At 40.9% G+C, this 12,426-nt stretch overlaps 1 long non-coding RNA gene across 4 annotated transcripts in view; it reads right to left on the bottom strand.

The window, feature by feature from the left end:
- Positions 1-12,064, bottom strand: part of LOC110340317 — a 124,087-nt gene extending 112,023 nt beyond the window's left edge. For 2 of the 4 annotated variants that reach the window (XR_005871211.1, XR_005871209.1), the window contains exon 1: positions 11,466-12,056. This is a non-coding gene — a long non-coding RNA (uncharacterized LOC110340317). Of the gene's footprint in view, positions 1-11,465 lie in introns of all 4 variants that reach the window. The other 2 variants (XR_005871212.1, XR_005871210.1) reach the window with 2 other exon arrangements.
- Positions 12,065-12,426: the final 362 nt, after the last annotated feature.

Here is a 12,426-nt window from a genome sequence, read left to right as displayed (position 1 = left end):
AACTTCAAAACAGTGCTGGCAGCTGGGCAACAACTGTTCAAATGCTTGAACTGAATGATCCCTAGTGAAGAATGTTTCAGACTCAAACACACTGGGGTGGCTTAGTAGGGAAGTCTCTTATAACCCATGCTTTCTGTGATTTAGGGTCACTTAGGGAAAGCTACAGTCCAAAAAACTGAATGAAAATGCCCAGAAACAAACAACTCATACATTTTACACCTTAGACCATCCTGCGTAGTGTGATGGAATTTCACTCAGGATGTGAGTCATTTCCTTGTTGGATACCTACAGCTAAATGCTTTTACTAAGCAATTCTTCCTGCCACCTTGGCTATGAGATCCACTGTCACAGTATCACAGAGCTGAGGCTGAAAGAACCTAGACTTTACTTAATCACGGATCCAAAGTGCCAGAGGAGTGATGCTGGAAGCAAAGTATTTGTTTTTAAAGTGAAAAAGTAAAACTTTTCTACTTAAGAAAAGATGATTATGCCAGAGGTGGATAATTATACTACTGCTGCTCGCCTCTTACCTTGTCTAATTTATGAATTAAATCTTACCACAGATAGGTTTCTATGTGGGAAAATACCCACACTATAATGAGGTTTCATATAGTGGGGGTTGTCGATTAGTATTATACTCTTAAACATTCGTTTATTGGAGTCTTTGCATTTGAAATTAAACCAAATAACTAGTAATTGCATAACACTGACTTGGCAGTTTCTTCTCAGCTTCCATTGATGCACCTGGAACGGCAAGAATTCATGAGCTTTGACCAAAACTGTCAATCTGAAGACCCATCATAGTCACCAAGGACTAACTAATTTGTGGGTTAAGCAAACTGGACACACTACCCCACATACTTCTGGACCTGGTTTTTGGAGCTAGTCCAGTAAAAGCAGCAGCAGATTGTGGATAAATAGACATGGGGTTTCAGCAACTGAATTCATCATAAGCAGGTCCACCTGTCATAGAGCTTAATGTTGTTTCCTTTTAGGTTTTTCTGGACTTGTATTAGCACAGTTTTTTTAATCTGTCAATGGGGGTTTTGTGGATACCCAAAGCTACAACCATGTTCTGTGAGTAAGATCAAGTGCAGCTTTGCCCTGGGTACTATACATCTTTTATGGATGATCTTACTTAAATAAAAAGATGGAGCAAGCATTGGTGGTCACAAATGCACCAGTCTTCATTCTCTCTGAGCCCATGGGATCTGATGAGCTCACACATTAGTGTGCTGCCTATGACTCAATCAGATGGTCAAACTTAATGGGCCATTCTAGTGTGAGTGTGGAAGGCCAAAAGGACCAATAGAAATTTGGGCAGTAACGATTTGTTAATGGGGCTTTGGACTGTAATGAGAATTCCATTGGGAAGTGGGCTGGAAGTTATTAATGCTACTTGATGGTAAAGAATTTGTCTTCTTTACATGTCTTGAAATTCTGAGTAAGGCTGAATTCAAAATAAAATTATATAGTTGTTTGGCAGTGGGAATTTCAAGCCACACCATGGTTAGTGCTTACTTCTCTTAGTGAAAGAGCAGTAAGATATGGAAAATGTGTTTTGTTGAAAAAGGGAATGTAAACAAATTGAAAAGTGCAGCCATGTGGGTATGTAAATAACAGTTGTAATGCTTAAAGAGATTAGCATCATCAAAGATAAAGCCAGTGCAGAGCCCTGGGACAGTGTTCTGCTCTCAGAACACTGGAATAGTGCTCCCACACTGAAATTATAGGATAGATTCCCTGAGAGTGAGTTCCCACCTTTCAGTGACATCATCTTGTGAAAATGGATGTTCCTGGGAAAGGAGAGATTCTGGACTGAACATCAGGCCAAAAACAACAAAAGAGGTTCAGTTGCCAGGGTACACAGAAACCACTACATTGAGACAGATGTGGGTCAGATTACATCTCAGATTACATCTCAAGTTAGCAGCAGAGCTTGGTATCATCTACATAATGTTGACATGTAAAACGCAAAAGTTTCAGGGCAATGGAGACATATATCAGGGCTTTGCGAAGCCAACATGGCTGGACAATGTGTGACAGTATGAGAATCACTGAAAAGAGGTCTCGAGATGCCTTTTTTGTTGTTTGTTTTTTCGAGACAGAATTTCTGTGTATCTTTGTAGACCAGGTGACCTCAAACTCACAGAGATCTGCCTGCATCTACCTCCCGAGTGCTGGGATTAAAAGCATGTGCCACCACCACCCAGCCTTCAAGATGCCATTTTGCAAAGATTCGAAAGTGAAGCTTAAGCTACAATGGAGACCCTGGGATATTGAGGATGCCAGGGTCAGAGGATGTCCAATGAGGCAAGCTGCTGACATGGAATGTCATCACCCCATGAGAGAGGCTATGTGCTCTGCAGATGACCAAACTGGAGGAATAGACTGGCCAAGCACTAAGGACATTGGAGGAGCCCAGGCAATATCACCAAGAGATCTGGAAGTCAAGCATGGTGCTCTAGGATTGGATGTCAGCTCAATTTTGCTATGCCCTACTCCTTTGTGGAAGGGAATTTTTTCCCCATGGTCCTATCAATGTTTTCAACTCCATCTTTGCTCTCTTACCCTGGTCTATCCCCTTTCTTCTGGAACCACTGACTTAATTTAGAACAGCATCTTCTCTATTTTGCGTTCCAATAATAGCCAGGTAGCTGTTCCTTCAGTTCTGGCTGTTCTAGTAACTAGTATCCCCATGGTAGCAAAAAGATGGCATTGCATAATGTAAGTATGCATTTATTTATTTGTGTTTGTTTGTTTATTACACAAGGGCAAACAGTTTAGAGTCTATGTTGAGTCTCAGAAGAGTCTTCACCTTCCCAAGTTTTGAACATTGTTACAACTGCTGAGGTTTGGGGAGCTCTTAGAGATGACCTCAATGCATTTTGTGTTATTGGTTAGTCATAAGCCCTACAGGGGTTGAGATGATAAGGTTAAAAGTGCTGCATGAGCATCGATGTGAAAAGGGAGTGAGTTGTAATGGTGAATGACACATTGTATCCCCTCAAACTATAAACCAAGACAGTATCTTCTCACCTTTCATTTTTTTTCTTGTTAAGTATTTGGTCACAGAAATGAGAAAGGTCATTAACAGAGTTTGGTAGGAGCACCATAAACCTTAAGAACTTTCATTTAACTTGTGTTGGGGTTGAGCTGGGAAGAAAGATGTGAAGCAAAATGGGAGAATTCTGGGGCTCAGTTAATATAGATGAATTAATTATTCAGGAGCCACTAAAATCAGAATAACCTCTAACCTGTAGTAGAGTTTTAAGGAACCTAATCATTATATATTGAATCAGCGGGCTTCCTGTGAGGATTCTGCTTCTGAGCATAAATTGACTTTTGCTGATATTGATATTACCATGTTGCCATGATTGTGACCTACAATGTGGCCTACGGACTAGTCATCAGCTATCTTATCACCCTCGTTTGCACCATCTAGTCATTAAAACTCCTGGGAGATTCATTGACAGTTAACTAAAAAAATCCAGGCTACCTCAGCACCTCAGCTTGGAGCAGGATAGGCAAGAAAGAAGGGGAAGGGAGGGGAGGAAACAAAAAGAGGAAAAAGGAGAGGAGAGGAGGGGAGGAGGTAAGAAAGAAGAGTCATTGTGTGTTTCTCTGTATATTTCCTCACTAATTCTGAGGATGATGTTGCCTTAATTGTTTCTTGGTGGCTAGCAGTGCAAAATGCAGAGAAAAACAGCATGTGCTTAGGAGACAAATTCTGGTTCAGAAGCCCGATATATGAGAACTAGTCAGATAGTCAGTAGAGAATGCAAGCTGCTTTCCTTTATGTTGTGACAAATACTAAACGTATCCTTTTTAGTCATCCCTTCCCTTGGGAAAATGATTGCCATGAGCTCCCTGTTGAAAAAGCTTATCACTAATTCATTTGTGTCCTTTAACAATGAGAACCACTTTTCACACACCAAAGTGAATTTGCCACATTATAACTCAATCATCAACTAGGAGAATTGTCCTTCTGCCTCACTTGAAAAATAAAATTTAAATTTTTTTCAATTTTGTTGCAGCATAAGACTCTGTGAGTTTTTCTATTCTCCTTTTAGCACTAAAAACATGTTCCTCTCATTTAAAAAAGTCTAGCATGTTCTACAAAATTCCTCCAATACCTTTGCAAAGTTGTTATAAAGTACAGGTATCTGGGAAGGCATTAAACCCCAAATTGTTTAGCTTGTCAAAAGGTATAAATAAGAAAGAGAAGTAGGAGACAAGTAGAAATGAAGATGGCCTCCAGGCTCTCTGTGAACTCTTACTTTCCTTTGTTCTATATTTTCCTCTCTCACATCTATGTGTAAATATATCTAGGAATATATTACCGAGTGATACCTTTTATTTCTTTTTATCTAAGAAAGATGTCACAACAATCATTTAATATGAAGGAGAACAACAGTTCTTATATAATTAAATATTGGCTGTTGAAAGGGGCTATGAGTAGCTAAATCTACTATGCTATATTTAGCAAATTGTATAAGCATCAAGTGTACAGACTAGAAAATTGGAGATCTTTGTGTGGAAGTGTGCTGTGAGAATTATGTCACAGCTCAATTGACCAATTTTAAGGGACTGATCGACCCAATGGGTCCGGAGTTACAGAGGAAGACCCAAATACCCCCCAAAAGGCCAAGTTCAACTCTGTTGGAGTCCATGTCTCCAGAAGTAACCAGACTTTGTATTGAAAAACATGGCCTCCAATTTCAATTTATACTAAAATTGCCAAAGGAGAGTGTATGGTGTATCATTTCTAGTTGCATGATCTTAATCAAGTTTAGGCTGGGAACCCATCTTCAACACGTTTAAAAGAACCTCAGGTGCTAAATAAAGACACCATGTTGTCACTCAGTGTGCAGCCAAACAACATCCACATTGTAGCAGAAAGAATGCAAAGACTGGCTCTGGAGTCCATTCGAGTAGCCTGGGAGATGCTTGGGCTTCACCGATCAGAACTTTGCAGGTGATACACACCATACCAAATGTCTATTCCTGATGTGGGTGTGGCAATGGAGCTCCCTGTCACTACACAATCTTGCCATTTCTATAGGAGCACATTCATTCACACAAGTGAGAAACAGAGGCTGGATACTCTCATGTCAGCTGAGGTCACATGGAATGATTCCCCTTGCTTACAAACCTCTGCTGTTTACTTACCAGAGCTTTGGGGAACTGCATAATTGTGGGTAAGAGCGTGCTATCTGTTCTTCTTGTGTATCCAAATGTCAAACAACCAAATCATAATCTAAAGTTCAGGATTCCATCCACAGCTATTCCTTTATATTCATCACAATTAATGTGATTAGACACCCCACCTTGTTATTACAGTCTAAATGCCATCCTTATCTCTAAGAATACTTCTTGTACATAAACTAACAAGTTTTGAAAGCCAAGTTTTTTGCTTTGCGTATTTATATATTATATGTACACAAGCATGACTGTATTGTGTACATGTAAGTGCATGTGCATGCATGTAGTTCAAACTCCAACCTACTGGGATCAAGCAGACACAATCCACAAGAACAGTCGATAATCATAGATTATGTGGTGTGCACCTCCCAAGGCTGTCATACAAAATTTGCCATCATTGGTGCTACCCCGTGTTCTGTGTCTATAACTACAGTGTGATATAGCAGCTTGTGGAGCCCAGCAGCCCATCTCATCACATCCCAAATGGAGCATGCTGAGTCTGTTATTGGAAAGAGCCTATTGGCTTTCTGTCCTCAGGGCAAGTTGCTCACTAGCATTAATTAGACGAGGAAGAAGCTCATGGATCTTTACTGGTGAAGGGTGTGTATTTTTTATCAGACAAGGATCAGCTCCCAGATGAGGCTTTTAATTCAACAGCATCTAAAGATAACATAGCTACACAGAATGTGGTGGAAGATCCAAGCTGAGTACACAGCTTCAGTGCTGTTTAACTGGTAGATACAGAGCAAGGGTCCGATAGAAGAAGAACAGAAAAGTGGAACAATTACTATTGTGAACCGAGTTCTCCGCACTTCGCTTAGGAATTTTCAGACCAATAACCAGCTTTGTGCAGCTGACTCCTCTCGCTCCAACATGAGAGATACCAAGTTGTTCTGAACAGTGGAGTACAAGTTTTATGATCCTAAGAGAACTACCAGCTATGGATGCCATTTGAAAAGCTCAGGTTGCCTTCAGAGCTCCCCAAGTAAACTCTTGCTTGATATGGGTTATTTGCCTTGAATTTGCCAAGAGCTTCAGTAGAAATGCCACCATCTTTTGGCATCCTCTATTCAGTCTCCCAGGAAATGAATCCATACTATTTGAATTCCCTCAGCTCCCTCCTCATACCTACAAACTGATCTGCATCCATGCTTCTCCCCTTCCTTCATTGTCCTAGTTTCCCCACTTCTAGCATCTCTCTTAACTGGAGAATTTCTCCTATATTCTGTTTTCCCCTTCCAGATAACAAAGGAAACACTATAAAAGAGACACCACCTTAAGTTTATCATAGCTCCACTCTGCTTGCCTCAGAGCTGAGCTCAACAAGAGTACACAGAAGGCTATGAGATGAAGAGGGTTAACATAAGTCCTCTCTAACAGGAACCTGAAGTTACCAGGGCTAACACTGGTATCTAAACTCAAGAAGCATCTTTCAGTCACCCCAAGTTTCTCTTTTCTGAACATGCTTCCTGACACAAAAATGGCCTGCTATAATACTACACTGGTTTTCTCACACCCCTAAGCCCTCTCTTCTACTGTCTCCTCAAGCTCTTCAGCTTGCTAATTAATTCATCATGGTCCCATGATTCTGTCAATATTTTCAACTCCGTCTTCAGTTTTAACCCAATCCATCCACCTCACTTCAGCACGACTGACTTAATTTAGAACTTCAACATGTCTATTTTGCATTCTAGCCACAGCTTCCTAACTGGTCCTGCTCTGGATGGAGTAGTAGCCCTTTGATGGCGGATATGTGCCCTATCCCCCTGACGATCACAGTTATTTTGACAATGGAGAAAAATTTATTTCTCTGAAAACTGACTCTTCTCCTGACTCTTATTTCCATGAAACTCACAAAGCATTTCAAATGCTAGATTGCATGGTGAGGCCAAATATGCTTTGAAAGTGAGGAAATGACAGCAGACAGGTCTTTTGGAAGCTGTCTCCTACATGATAGCTGCCAAAAGAGACAATTACAGGAGTTTAGTTTAACAATCTTAATTGGTTTTATGTCCTATTCTAGTTCTGGGCAACACTGTGTTGCATAAAACAGAGTAAATGCTCTCATGAGTATGTGGAAGTTGATGATGATTCAGTGATGTAAATGTTAAGAAATTAAACAAACCTCTAAAAGCAACCTGGTCATTTCTAAGTCACTTTCTATGTGGCCAACACTGGGAGGCAGTGCTAGGGAGGTAACTGAATTTTTATATCAACTTAGGTCAGATTGGAGCATCTGTGTAAGGACTTCAGAGAGAAACATCATCTTTAGATTGATGCTAGCCCATGTGAAGTTATCCCATTAGTCTACAATAATGGTGTTTTGTAATTTCCATTTAACCTAATCATGGCCTTTGCTCCTGCCACCATGCACAGTTAAACACCATGTCCAAAACTTATTCTCTCCCTGTCACTCCCTCTCTAAATACTCTTCATGTGGTACTATGTGTTCTCTCCTAAGCAAAGTGTGAGCTTTGGTCACTGTTGTTGAAGTGTATGAGTTGGCTTCCCTTATCGTGTACATTACCTATGATTCTGCTGTTATCCATAAATTCCCCAGGAGCCTGAGCTTACCCATCTAACCAGCCTTTCACACTTTCTGCCAAGCTGTGACTTTCAGAACTATTTACTATCACCAAAATGCTCTCTATGCTCTTTCTTCTTAACATGTTTGACTTATGCTTGTGAGTGTGGATGAGCTCAACACAAATGTGATCATTAAGAGACAAATGGACCAGGGAAACATCCTTATAAAATAATCTCAATTGAGAGTATCAAAGAATAAACAATGCAGAAAAAGGAAGAAAAGATAGTAAAATCTAGTAGATGAAAAAATGTTACAGAAAACACCAAATAGAAAAAATCAATTATAATGTGTGTATTATCTATGTGTGTGTTAATGCATGTATATCTGTGTGTATGAATGTCTGCATATATATATTATGTGTGTATATATGTGTATAGATAGGTATGTATGTATGTATGTACTTGTGCACATGTTTTATGTCTTTTCTTTGGAGGTACTTGAGAAGAGTAGAGACCAAGGAAAAGAATTACATTTGATATCAGGAAGGTAGTTATTACTTTCTGTCAAACATCAGAAAACACAGAAAGTCAATGAGACCCCAGCAGAAATGACTCCATGTAGTGATTCTGTTCATTTAGCCTAGGATACTTGTTTCAGCTCAGTAGAGCAGAATGGTAATCAGCCTGATGGACTGAGGAAGTCAGATGGAGTGAGTGAAGCAAAGACAGTCTCCTGCCTCATGAGCCCAGGAACTGGGAACAGTGACTAAGAGCTAAGGCAGAATTGTGTACTGAGGTTTTATGGGAATATGAATATGAAATATCAGCTTGGTAAGAGCTGAAAACCAAGAGCAATCACCATCAGGAAGATAAAAACACAAGAGTGTCTTTGACCTTTATTGCAGCTGCCCATGGGGACCAGGTGGAAGTCTTCTGCTCCAGCAGATGGCCAGTGTTCAGACTGCAGCAATCAGACATCTAAGTCAGTGCCCTTTAGCTTGAAGTCACTTTCATACATTTGAATGATCCAGGAAGAGGTGTATAACCTCAATGTGGCTTGTATAAATGAAGAATATTAAAACTACTTCCCTTTCCATTTGTCTCTATGTTTTCCCCTTTGTACCTGCGTAATAGCTCTTGGTTTTAGCTCTTTTTCCCCCTACAAGTTCCAATCATATCATGTCTCAATGTCTTCCTTCAGTTTTGTTTCTACTTGGCTACCTTGTTCAAAACTTTAGCTGGGCACAGTGGTGCACACTGATAGTAGACACTGAGACAGGATGACTAATGAGAGTTTGAGGCCAGCCTGTGCTACTTAATGAGTAGTAGGGTATCCTGAACTACGTTGTGAGGCCCTGTCTTAAAAATATAAAACCTATAGTTTTCACCTAGGAATTTTTGACAGGATTTTTGAGGCTACCAGAATCTTGATTTTTCTTGACACTTATAAACTGTCCTCTTGCTTAAAATCAAAAGAGGAAGTTTTACAAAATTCTTTTAAATAGTTCTCTGTTAGCATACAAAATGTTAACCCAGTTTCAACACTCATTGTTCTAGTATTGATTTTTATTCTTTCTCTCGATATTTCTACATATACTACACATCTAAACCAATCAAGTCACATCTACTAGGCTTTTTTTTCTCTTCTTATTCACACAGTTCTCCTCTCTGTCTCATATCCTATTTATTCTAGGAGACATTATCTTCTCTGCCTAGAAACTGGCTTCTATGCATTTCTGGAGAGATACATCATACCCCGCTTTGTGTTACAGAACTGTGTGTTTCATTTCGAAACCAAAACAGACAGCTACCAGTCTAATGCCATCCATATGGCAAAATTAAATAGTGAATGAACAACAACAGGAAAAGTGTAGTAATAAACTATTTTAATAGAACCACAGAAGGTTCTTAAGCACTCAGCTTATCCATAACGCCTGGATATTTATTGGTGGTAGCAGTGATGTTGTGTGGGAACCTAAGACCTTAGGCTCCAGCATGCTAAGTACATGTATGGCAGCATCCTTCACCTGCACATGTGGCCTTTAAAAACCTGTCACAAACTTAACCCTTAAAAACTAGAAATGTGGCTGGAAGCAGTGAATAGAATGAAGCCAACCCTGATGAAGATAATGTCAATCAGTTAGTTGAAACATGATGTGAATGGAGTTGAAATTCCAGAGTTAATAATCTACACACTTAACATCTACTTTTAGTCCATTCAAGCTTCAAAACTTACATAGCCATCTCCTACCCAATGAAAAAAAATGAATCTCTGCAAGCATAAATTTGTCCGCAAGAGCAAAATGTTTCCTATATAAAGAGAATCACAATTGTCAGGAGCTGTGTAGCCTAGTCTTGGATCAGCATATGATTACCTGTCCAAGGATTTACTCAGGGCATGGCACCTGTGGAAACGGATTCTCACTTGGCAAGGACCAGTAGTTCATGGAACAGCAAAGGAATTTGTAAAATTGATGAAGCTTGTAGGCTCTTTTTTCCTCTCATTATATTAGTGATTCTTTGGATGGCTTTTTTACTTTGTCAGTCATACATGCAATAGCTATAATTTTCCCTGGTAATTATTTTCCTTTTTAAATATTTTCCCCGAAGATTTATCAGGGGGGTTAATGCTTTTTGAATCTCTTGTCTGGAGTCACTAACTACAACTCCTAATTCTAGGAACTTTTCTGACTCAATGGAGATTGTTATATACACATGAGAGATTGAGACATGGGAAAGGGAGCTGTATAAAAATATATCTTGCATACATGAAAGAATTGTCTGGGTTTGAAAGTTCTCCTTAAAGCACTGTGCCCATGTCTATTACTTTAACCACAAGTAGCTGCCAGCTGACATAAGCACTGCAGGAGCAAGATGTGTCTGGCTCAATTTTCAGTTAAGCCAGAAATCAAAGTCTAGAATAAAGTTTTTCAGGGACTGGGAGGAGCACCTGTTAAGTGGATGTCTCTGGAATTTCTGTGAGCCAAGCCCAAGAGACCTCCCAAGGAGGACCACATTCTGGGTGTTGAAGCGCTATGAGAACCCTGAGTGTGGAAATACACTGTCGGGAACACTTAAAGAGAATGATTGGTAATAGGACAATACCCCCAATCAAAGCATAGGAAGAAGGGGGTCACTCCTGAGCCGACTGCAGGCTTTCAGGCGAGAAAGAGCACAGGCATCCAGGGGTCAGGCTCCCACATGTTTTCAGGAGAAATCCAGGGGGCCAACACCACGTCCTCCAGATTGTCAATCTTAACTTTAAGCACGTGGTGACCAAGATTGATTTTATTGCCCTCACCTGAGGCTCCCTACAGTGGGAGAGTAAGTTCCCCATTCTCTTTTTATTTATTTGTTTGTTTATTTTTTGGTTTTTCGTGACAGAGTTTCTCTGTATTGTTTTGGAGGCTGTCCTGAAACTCGCTCTGTAGACCAGAGCTGGCCTCGAACTCACAGAGATCTGCCTGTCTCTGCCTCCTCAGTGCTAGGATTAAAGGCATATGCAACCAAAGCCTGGTGGTTCCCCATTCTCTTAATGACAGAAGACATAAACAACAACAAAGAGAGCCTCGAACAAACACAGCAACTGTGTCAGACCTAAGTGTAGTAGATGTTCCTACCTAATGCACCAGCGATACCAGACAGACACAAAGAAAAAGTCAGGAAAAGAAAGAAGGTCCCTGCACTCACCTTCACGAGGACCAAGGACATGAAACATGAAGGAGCCTACTCACCGGACAAGTCACCGAAGCAGGGGTGCAGAAATGCGCAGCAAGCATGAAGAGGAGTCCGAAAGGGTGCTGATAGTTGAAGTAAAAGTGGGTTGACTTAGGATCCACCCATGCACTGTCAGCAACAGAAGGCAAAGATCAGGACCCAAAAAACAGCCTCAACGAAGGAAAAGAAGACCCTGATTCAAGGGGGGTTGGCCCCACGTATAGGTACCAGGTGTTGAAGGTGATTCTGCTCAAATACTCCTTTGCGGAGGGGGTGAGAAGACACAGCACCAGCGACTCAGGCACTGGGAGTCAGTGAGTGGCAGAGCGTGCTGCAGACTCATTTATTAAGGAAGTTAGGCCCGCCTTTATACCTCCTCCCAAGGTCCCACTGGCTCAGACAGCTGACTCTGCTGCATTGTCCTTTCCTCATTGGTATCTCTGGGTCAGGTGTCTCTTTGTCAGCAGTCTCTGGGCACAGAGGCAGGCTTCGCTCAGGGAGGAAGTGCCTGCTAAGCATGCTTATGGAGGCTGGCTTGCACACCTGTGATTGGGTAAGCTGGCAGGCAATTTCTCCTACAGGAAGGTATATTGGGCAGGCATAGAGGGGCACAGCGGGGGCTTTCAGAATCATCACGATGTATTCCTTCAATTGTGATGTATATAGTAAAGTCCAAAATAGAAGCCAGTAATAAAGCTGCTCGTGTAGCCCTGCTAAGAAAAACTGTTTAAATATAAATAAAGACAGCCTGAGCTATTTCAGGGCCACTTGAGTGTAATCCACTTGGTGGTCAGTTTTTCTTACACTGATGCCTTCCCCATCTCAGGACCGGAACCCCATCCGAGACTGGACCCCACAACAATTGTTTCAACTTGGAAACATAGCTCATTAAACGTGGGGCAGGTTTTGAAGTAGAGGAGTCAAGAAATAGCTGTTATTCTAATAGTTGTTTGGAAGTTGGTGAATTAGGAGAGGACC

The sequence above is a fragment of the Mesocricetus auratus genome, unplaced genomic scaffold (genome assembly GCF_017639785.1).
Source record: "Mesocricetus auratus isolate SY011 unplaced genomic scaffold, BCM_Maur_2.0 Super-Scaffold_100026, whole genome shotgun sequence".
Taxonomy (NCBI): Eukaryota; Metazoa; Chordata; class Mammalia; order Rodentia; family Cricetidae; genus Mesocricetus; species Mesocricetus auratus.
This window is presented reverse-complemented; position numbering and strand designations above follow the sequence as displayed.